Genomic DNA, 8,224 nt, shown 5'->3' with positions numbered 1-8,224 from the left:
ATTATTATAAAGGTAGGTAAAGGTAAATATACATACAGTTTATATTATGGGGTCTATAAATATAGGAATAGTTATATATAAAGACCCCAGGGATTTTAACAAACCGTGCTTCAACGCACACACTGAAAGAATAAAACGAAAAAAAAGCTCACCTATAAAGTCTTGTGCTTTTTATCGCAACCACAGATTATAGGTTTATAGGTTCTGTACAAAATACAGGTTCCGTAGCCTACAGCCTTCAAACTACGGAACTGTGGCTATTCCTAAGTGAAGACAGTCTCATTTGAACCACCGAGTGGTACGGACGTCCGTTACCCCTGACATTCCAAAAACATCGGAGTTCAAAAACAAAATATAGTTTGAAACAAAGTGCTAGTGATGTGAATTTATTGTGCATCGGATTGCGGGGTTTTGTGTCTGTTCTATTGTTTTTTGTTTTGTTTTGTTTTGTTTTATTGTTCGGATAACATAGCACTTTCTCTGTTCGGTTTGGATTCGATTTTACGGATAGTTGAATTGTGGTGGACAGTGATAAGTGGACCTAGATAGAATTTGTGGCTAGTTTTAATCTCTAAGTTCTGATCTAAAATATTTAATAAATTTTTATACATAAAAATAAAATATACTTTCTTATAGGTACTTTTCAGCTAAAAACATTAGTCTATTCTACTATACTATAACTTATTTATTTTAAAACAACTTTAAATATTTCTTATTTTTGATCTATTCATATAAAATAAAATATACTTTCTTATACTTAACTTTTCAGCTAAAATTACTCTACCCAAATACTATAACTTGATTGTTTTAAAAACTTTTGTAAGTTACGATAAATTCTTTACAATTCTCTTATACATTGAAGAATATATTTGCCCGTAAAGTTACATACTTTGTTTTCTCTAACTTAAAGTTATTTCGGAATTACTGTAAAACAATAAATACATTTTAAATGAATAGTTTATTATATGACTTTAACTTTATTCACGATTTATTATAAACTTTTAAGAGACGTCGAGTAGCGTAATGACTTCATCACTGATTTATTGAAATCTTTTTGAAAATAAGTAAAGATTAAGCTTAATTTTAATGACTTATGTGAAACATTAATAACATATTAATAAAAATGTAGTTAGTGAATATAATTTTATTAAAACTATACCGCAAATACATAATATGAATCAAATATAATTCAATAATCAAAAAAGTTAATTTGAAATTTGTGCATACCTAATTCATAAAGTTAAAAAAATAACTATCTTTATTTAAATTCACTAGTGGTAGTCTTTGAAATAAATCAACACTGATTCTTATAGTAAAGTGTAAAAACACTCATAGAACATTAGGCATTCCATCTTAGTCGTCAAAATGCTTAAAGTATACCATTACTATTATTTCTGTCTAATTAGTTTTATCAAGTAATTTTGTGTAAGAGAAACAAGGCATTCTAACTTAGTCTTCAGGGATATCAACAAGTATGTTATCGGCTTCAATATATGGAAATAAGATACAGGTGTGCATTGCCGGCGTTGACCCCTTATAGTCCGCGCAAAACTGCTAGTCCGCTCTGAAGTTGGTCCGCACAGGTGTAGTCATACAATTTGCTATGGCGACGCGATTCATTTCTATATTCAGAGCGGACTAGCAGTTTTACGCGGACTATGCCATCAGATGGACTCATTGCTCTTTTACTATCTCTATCTTATAAACAATTGGCATTTTGTAAAATGCCCCTAATCGATTACCGCCCGTTGTTAAAAATCAAATTATCCATTTTTTTATAATATAGGAGTAGCAGACGAGCATACAGTCCACCCGATGGTACGTGGCTACTGCCCATGGACATCTGTAATCAACCCCAGATAGGATTAGATATTCCTACCTGAGGTCGGCCACAGATGCGCCGCTACCCCTGAGGACTAAGCTGGAACGCCTCGGAAAAGTATGTTTCCCTTACCACACCTTTCAAACCAGAACACAGCAGCGCTTAACACTGCTGTTATGAGGCAGAAGTAGGTGTGGTGGTGGTACTGCCAGAATTTTTGCATACCTATCAAAGGTATTTGGCAGACTCAGTAGGCAGACATTGTCAAATTTTGGTATTTGGTTGGCAAACGCCAAGCGTTAAATGTAGAACCTTTTTGGATAGACTTCAGGGGCTGATGTACCGACACATCTATTTCTGCATAATAACAGCAACAGTCCATGGCGATGGGCGGCCGGCTAATTACCATCAGGTAAACTGTTTGCTCGAGCTACTCCCATCTACACTAATATTATAAAGAGGAAAACTTTGTTTGTTTGTTTGGTTGTAATGAATAGGCTCAAAAACTACTGGACCGATTTTAAAATTCCTTTCACCATTCGAAAGCTACATTATCCACGAGTAACATAGGCTATATTTTATATGATTAAGTAGATTTTGAGGTGGTACAAAGTTTGCCGGGTCAGCTACTCTTATATATAAAATTCTCGTGTCACAATGTTAGTTACCGTACTCCTCCGAAACGGCTTTACCGACTTTCACCAAATTTTATATGCATATTCAGTAGGTCTGAGAATCGACTACTATCTATTTTTCATACCCCTAAGTGATAAGGGTTGTTCATCCTTAACATTTTTTTATTTATATGGCAACACAACGTTTGCGCGTCAGCTAGTATTATATAAAAAGCGTAATGAAATATTATATACACTATGTATCAGAACTATTCAGCCCATTGTAATAAAACGAACAGTAATAAAGTAAGGAATGATTGTTCAAGAAATAAATAAAGCAGAAATGCTGATAAGCGTAGCGATTCGATGAAATAAATAACTGAGATTAAACACAAAAAGAATGAAAGCAACGAAATATAAAAGTTCCGGCGATTATTGCTGTAATAATACGAAGTAAGTTCCCTATTGTGACTTGTGACGGCCTTGTGATGTTTAGAAGATACGATTTCTTGTTAACGGACTGAACATTTTATATTTGAGAAACTGTTTTCACTTAAAAATAAAATTATATGAAAAATACACACTTTTCCGTAACGTATTTGTTTTTTACCACGCTTTTATTAGCTCGACCTGTATGTATGTAACGGAATCTTTGAACTCGATTTTTACCCACTTTGAACGGTCCGATTAATTTAAAATTTTGAACATAATTGCCATATTGGATTAAGAATGACGTCACTCATGGTTTGTCATCCAAATTGTGAGTGTTCAAAATTTCAACTGAATCAATTCCAATTACCTGATTTAAAATTCATACGTAAAACTTATTTCGACTGTTTATTTCGTGTGTGTTTATTTCGACATACAAACTAACAAAACAATATAAAAGTCCTCAATCATCGATTACTTTACAGATCAATTAACTATTATTTATTAAGTTACTTCTACGCTCCTGATTATTAACGCTTAGAAAACCCTAAATTGGACATTTTAAAGTAACCTTTATGATATAAATCCGGCGGCACCACAGCCGTACTTTCTGCCTAATAACAACAGTGATGTTCAGGTCTGATGTGGCAAGGGAGACTTAAGCGAGGCACTCTAGTTTAATATTTGTAGAGTCGCCTACAGGCAGTCTCACATAGAACTATCAATCATCGATCTATCAAGGTGATCAACACTATCTAGGCTTAAATATGCGTGTCCATGAGTAGCAGATGCCGCTTAATATCAAGTAAACTGTACCTACTACTTTCTTTATTATAAAAGTTTCCACGAGCTGTAATGACTTCACACCAATTGTACCACACTCGCTAACTTTAAAAAAATAAAATCCGCGTCGTAGTCGTGTCGTGACCTATAAAGGGCAGTCGTCCTCATCTCCCATGCCCAAATTAGTTACGCTTTTGACTATTCTATTGTGTACTTGAGATTAAAATTATAAGGGACGCTGATGACTCTACATCTTTGGGAAAATTTCGTTTGTGTTTTATTATATTATTATTTCATCTGAGATTTGTAGGAATTCAACGCTTTGGTTATTAGTTTAGCGTTTCAACTTAGTTACTTGACTATTTAGCAATCAAATGGTACTAAATATGTCTTATGATAGCAGTGCCGCTGCTGTGCTGTTTGGGGGTGTGGACCATACTTATCCGAAGCGTTGGAACTTAGTTCTCAGAAAGTCAACCCTGTTGAGGAGCAGGGCATGCCGTGAATGAGATACATACATAGTTTGATTCCATGGGCAGTTCCGCCATGTCTATTTCCGCCTAATAACAGCAGTGTTAAGTGCTGCTGTGTTCTGTTTTTAAGGGCGTGGTAAGGAAGGCGTACTTTTCTAAGGCATTCCAGCTTAGTACTCAGGGCAACGGCGCATATGTGGTCGATCTCAAGTAGGAGTCTAATCTTATCTGGGGTTGATTACAGAACTCCATAGGGGGGCAAGTAGCCACTTACCATCAGGAGAACTGCATGCTCGCCTACGACTCCTATATTATAAAAAAGAAACAAACATACATACATGCATACATACATACATACAAACATACATACACACATACCCTCAAAAAACATTGCTCTGCGCAACGGAGAAAAAAATGAAACTCAAAAGTTAGTTTAAAACTGTCATCAATAACAAGCAGGTGTTCTAATTAGCCGATTCCTAATTGGATTAAGATCTAATGAGCATTAATTGTAGGACGTCAACCTTATTAATAGAATTTGCCTTGTTCAAGCCGTTGTCAGATCGTATCATAGATAACATCTTAAGATCAAGTTTATAATTGTTAGTAACCTGTCTTGGTTACCATTTAAGTGTTAAGTAAATTGTCTATGGTTTTTGTCTTTGGTTGGTTTTAATCCAATTTGCGAAGAATTTAGTTTTTAAGTGTAAAGTAAGTAAAATAGTCTATGGTTCGTGTCTTTGGTTGGCTTTAATCCATTTTGCGAAGAATTTAGGTTTTAAGTGTAAAGTAAGTAAAATAGTCTATGGTTCTTGTCTTTGGTTGGCTTTAATACAATTTGCGAAGAATTTAGGTTTTAAGTGTAAAGTAAGTAAAATTGTCTATGGTTTTTGTCTTCAGTTGGTTTTAATCAAAGGAGAATGCCCATTCTTGGTACTGATTTTTCTCATGCGTCAAAATGCAAGTAATATTAAAATTATTTTTTCATTTTTTTACATAATTTGTCGATCAGAATAGTTTCTTTGAACAGGGGATTCCATTTAAGATAAAATAAGACGAAATGTTGATTGTTGTTCTTAAAAATTAAAATGGCGGAATTTTATACTCGGAATTCAATAAGATCTATTAGTGTTTTCACTAATGATTTTTCTCATGCATCAAAATGAAAGTAATATTAAAATTATTTTTTGATTTTTTTCCATAGTTTGTCGATCAGAATTGTTTCTTTGAACAAGGGGGTTCCATTTAAGATAAAATAAGACGTTCATTGTTGTTCTTAAAAATTAAAATGGCGGTATTTTATACTCGGAATTCATTATTTTAGGTTTTTAGGATTATTTTAGTTTTTTTTTATCTACTACCTTTAAAAGTAAATGGAATATGTTAGTCGAACTACATTATAGATACCTACTATCAGTTTTAATCGACCATCTATCGTCGGATATTTTCGATATTTAGGTTATGTAACATTTCGGTAAATGATTTCAGAACCCGGGTGCTGATCTAAAAATAATTATTGATGATAGTATTTGGTTAATTATACATCGTCCACAACGTGTTTTAATTTGATGCAACTCTGGACGGCGGTCCATACTTTCATGGGCATTGTCCTTTATGAAGCTAGAATTCTGATTTTTTTATTATTTTGTGATCTACATACAAATTTACATACGTTACATACATTTAAATTATAGACAAAGGGATATAAAATTAAACCATCCAAAATTCGGAACAAAGTTAATAAAATCGAACATTTTGCTTATTTTCCTTGCTTATTGCAAAAAAATATATATCACCCGTGTTTATGGTCTGTTATTATTTGTACGCTGAACCAATGTTAATACTGTTTTCACTGAAAAAGTTTAATCCTATAGGTATTATAGACTAGTTACCGCAGTCCATAAATATCATGACATGGGGCTCTTCAAAAAAGGTGCAAAAAGATCTATCCTTCAAAGCCGGCGATGCATTGGCGACTCCTCTGGGGTTGCAAATGTCTATAGACGACGTTAACTACTTTTCATCAGGTAGCACGCCTGCTTCATCGTCAGGTTCAAATTTAAAAAAAAAACTGTAATAAAAACTAAATTTAAAGATGAAGAATCCGATTAAAAACATTGCTATTTAGGTCTTACAGGATTAGTCCTGTCATAACCCCTTTTTTACATAATATTAAAATCGCAGACTCATCTGCTATCATGCAGTCCACCTGATACTAAGTGGCTATTGCCGCCCATGGACATCTGTAATCAACCCCAGATAAGATTAGTTTCTTACCACATCGACCACAGATGCGCCGCTACCCTTGAGGACTAAGCAGAAATGCCTCAGAAAAACATGTCTCCCATACCACTTTCAAACCAGAAAACAGCAGCGCTTAACACTACTGTTATTAGGCAGATTGTTGTGGCGCTGGTGCCGCCGGAGACGAACTACAAAGGGTTTTACTTAAGTTTTGCACTTAGTCAAGTAACCTATTATAAGCATTGCTATTTAGTTCTTATAGGACTAAATTCTAACGCCTCAAGTTACCCATAGAAAATATTTGCAGTATATTTAAATACATTTCTTACTGCAATCCATTAAAATCCAGAAGATATATCAATTAACTTAGCAATGTTATATTTCTCCGTCTTAATTACTTTAGACATGTTTTGATTGGCCAAGATTGCTATTGAAGATATGGTAGGACTGTTTTAATTAATATTGGGGTTTGTTAAGATATCGTCTTAATATCAGACTGGAATAAATGAAGCAATATCTTAGTGGTACAACAGCGGAGTTTGGAGGGCTTAGGTTCTAATCCCTGGCATGTACATCTGATTTGTCTTTGTAGGCAGTAATGTTTTTCCAGCGTATGTATTTCATACGTATATACATACATACGCTATACATTACATACTTATATACATACATAAAACATGCTAGAAAAATATTACCCCCATCAGATATGCATGCCTGGGATTTGATGTATTAGTATTATTATTTAAAGTATTATTTAAAGAATTGATACACGTGTATGTTAAAAAATAAAAATATTCTCTTTAACGGTGAAATAACATCGTGAGCAAACCAAATTGACTGAATGTTTTTTGTGAAAAGTTATCAACATGTGAAGTCTACCAATCTACAGTAACCAGTGCAGTGGACTACAGCCTATACTCTCACTCTGAGGAGACCCGTGCCCAGCAGTGGGACAGTAGTATGTGACGACAATCTCATAATTTAAAGTTCTGAAAAATACGCAAAGGGGGGGACAGTAATAAGTGACGACAATATAATAATTTAAAGTTCTGAAAAATACACAAAAGTGAGTGAAGTCCACTGACCAGCGCGGTGGACACTAGCACAGCCTACTCTCTCACCCTGAGAGGAGACCCGTGCCCACCTGTGGGACAGTAATGAATGACCATGATCTCATAATTAAATTGCACTACATAATTATTAATTACATTCCTACATGCCTGGGAGTTCTGAAACAAATCTCAAAGGCATGTGAAGCCTACTAATCCGCACTCGACTAGTGCTGAACTTTGGTCAATCTCTCTAATAAGACCCGTGCCCAGCAGTGGGCTTTAACAGCAGTGGGACAATTTATTTAAGGACGACAATTTGATGAATACCTAAATTGCATCTGAAAAAATCTCAAGTGTGTGCAGTGAATCTACACTTTATCGTCCCACTGCTGGGCACGGGTCTCCTCTCAGAATGAGAAGGATTAGACCATAGTCCACCGCGCTGGCCAAGTGCGTATTGGTAGACTTCACATGCCTTTGAGATTTTTTTTTCTAAATCTTGCTGGTATGCAGGTTTCCTCACGATGTCCTCACCGTTTTTAACAAGTGATAATTAATTTCTAATACGCACATCATTTAGAAAAATCAGAGGTGCGTGCCTGGGATTTGTACCTCGGACCTCTCGATCGAGAGCCTGAGTTTCTTAACCACTAGGCTATCACTGCCTTTTTATTAAGATCCGATAAATAAATTGGATTAATATATTGCACTTCCGTTCATTAAAAATTAAACCATCTTTTCCTTGATCAGATAGTATATACGAGTAGATTTGCATAAATATCTATACATGATCCGATGGTAGTGGAT

The 8,224-nt window shown here is 34.7% G+C and overlaps 1 protein-coding gene across 1 annotated transcript in view; it reads left to right on the top strand.

The window, feature by feature from the left end:
* The first annotated feature begins 295 nt into the window (after positions 1 to 295).
* Positions 296 to 8,224, top strand: part of LOC140755084 (protein Wnt-5b) — a 67,088-nt gene continuing 59,159 nt past the window's right edge. Inside the window, exon 1 of the mRNA XM_073090280.1 lies at positions 296 to 636. The gene's annotated coding sequence lies outside the window, so the exon portion shown is untranslated. The remainder of the gene's footprint in view (positions 637 to 8,224) is intronic.

Source organism: Epargyreus clarus, unplaced genomic scaffold (genome assembly GCF_041222505.1).
Source record: "Epargyreus clarus isolate Ecla_fem2 unplaced genomic scaffold, WU_Ecla_fem_2.2 ptg000032l, whole genome shotgun sequence".
Taxonomy (NCBI): domain Eukaryota; kingdom Metazoa; phylum Arthropoda; class Insecta; order Lepidoptera; family Hesperiidae; genus Epargyreus; species Epargyreus clarus.
This window is presented reverse-complemented; position numbering and strand designations above follow the sequence as displayed.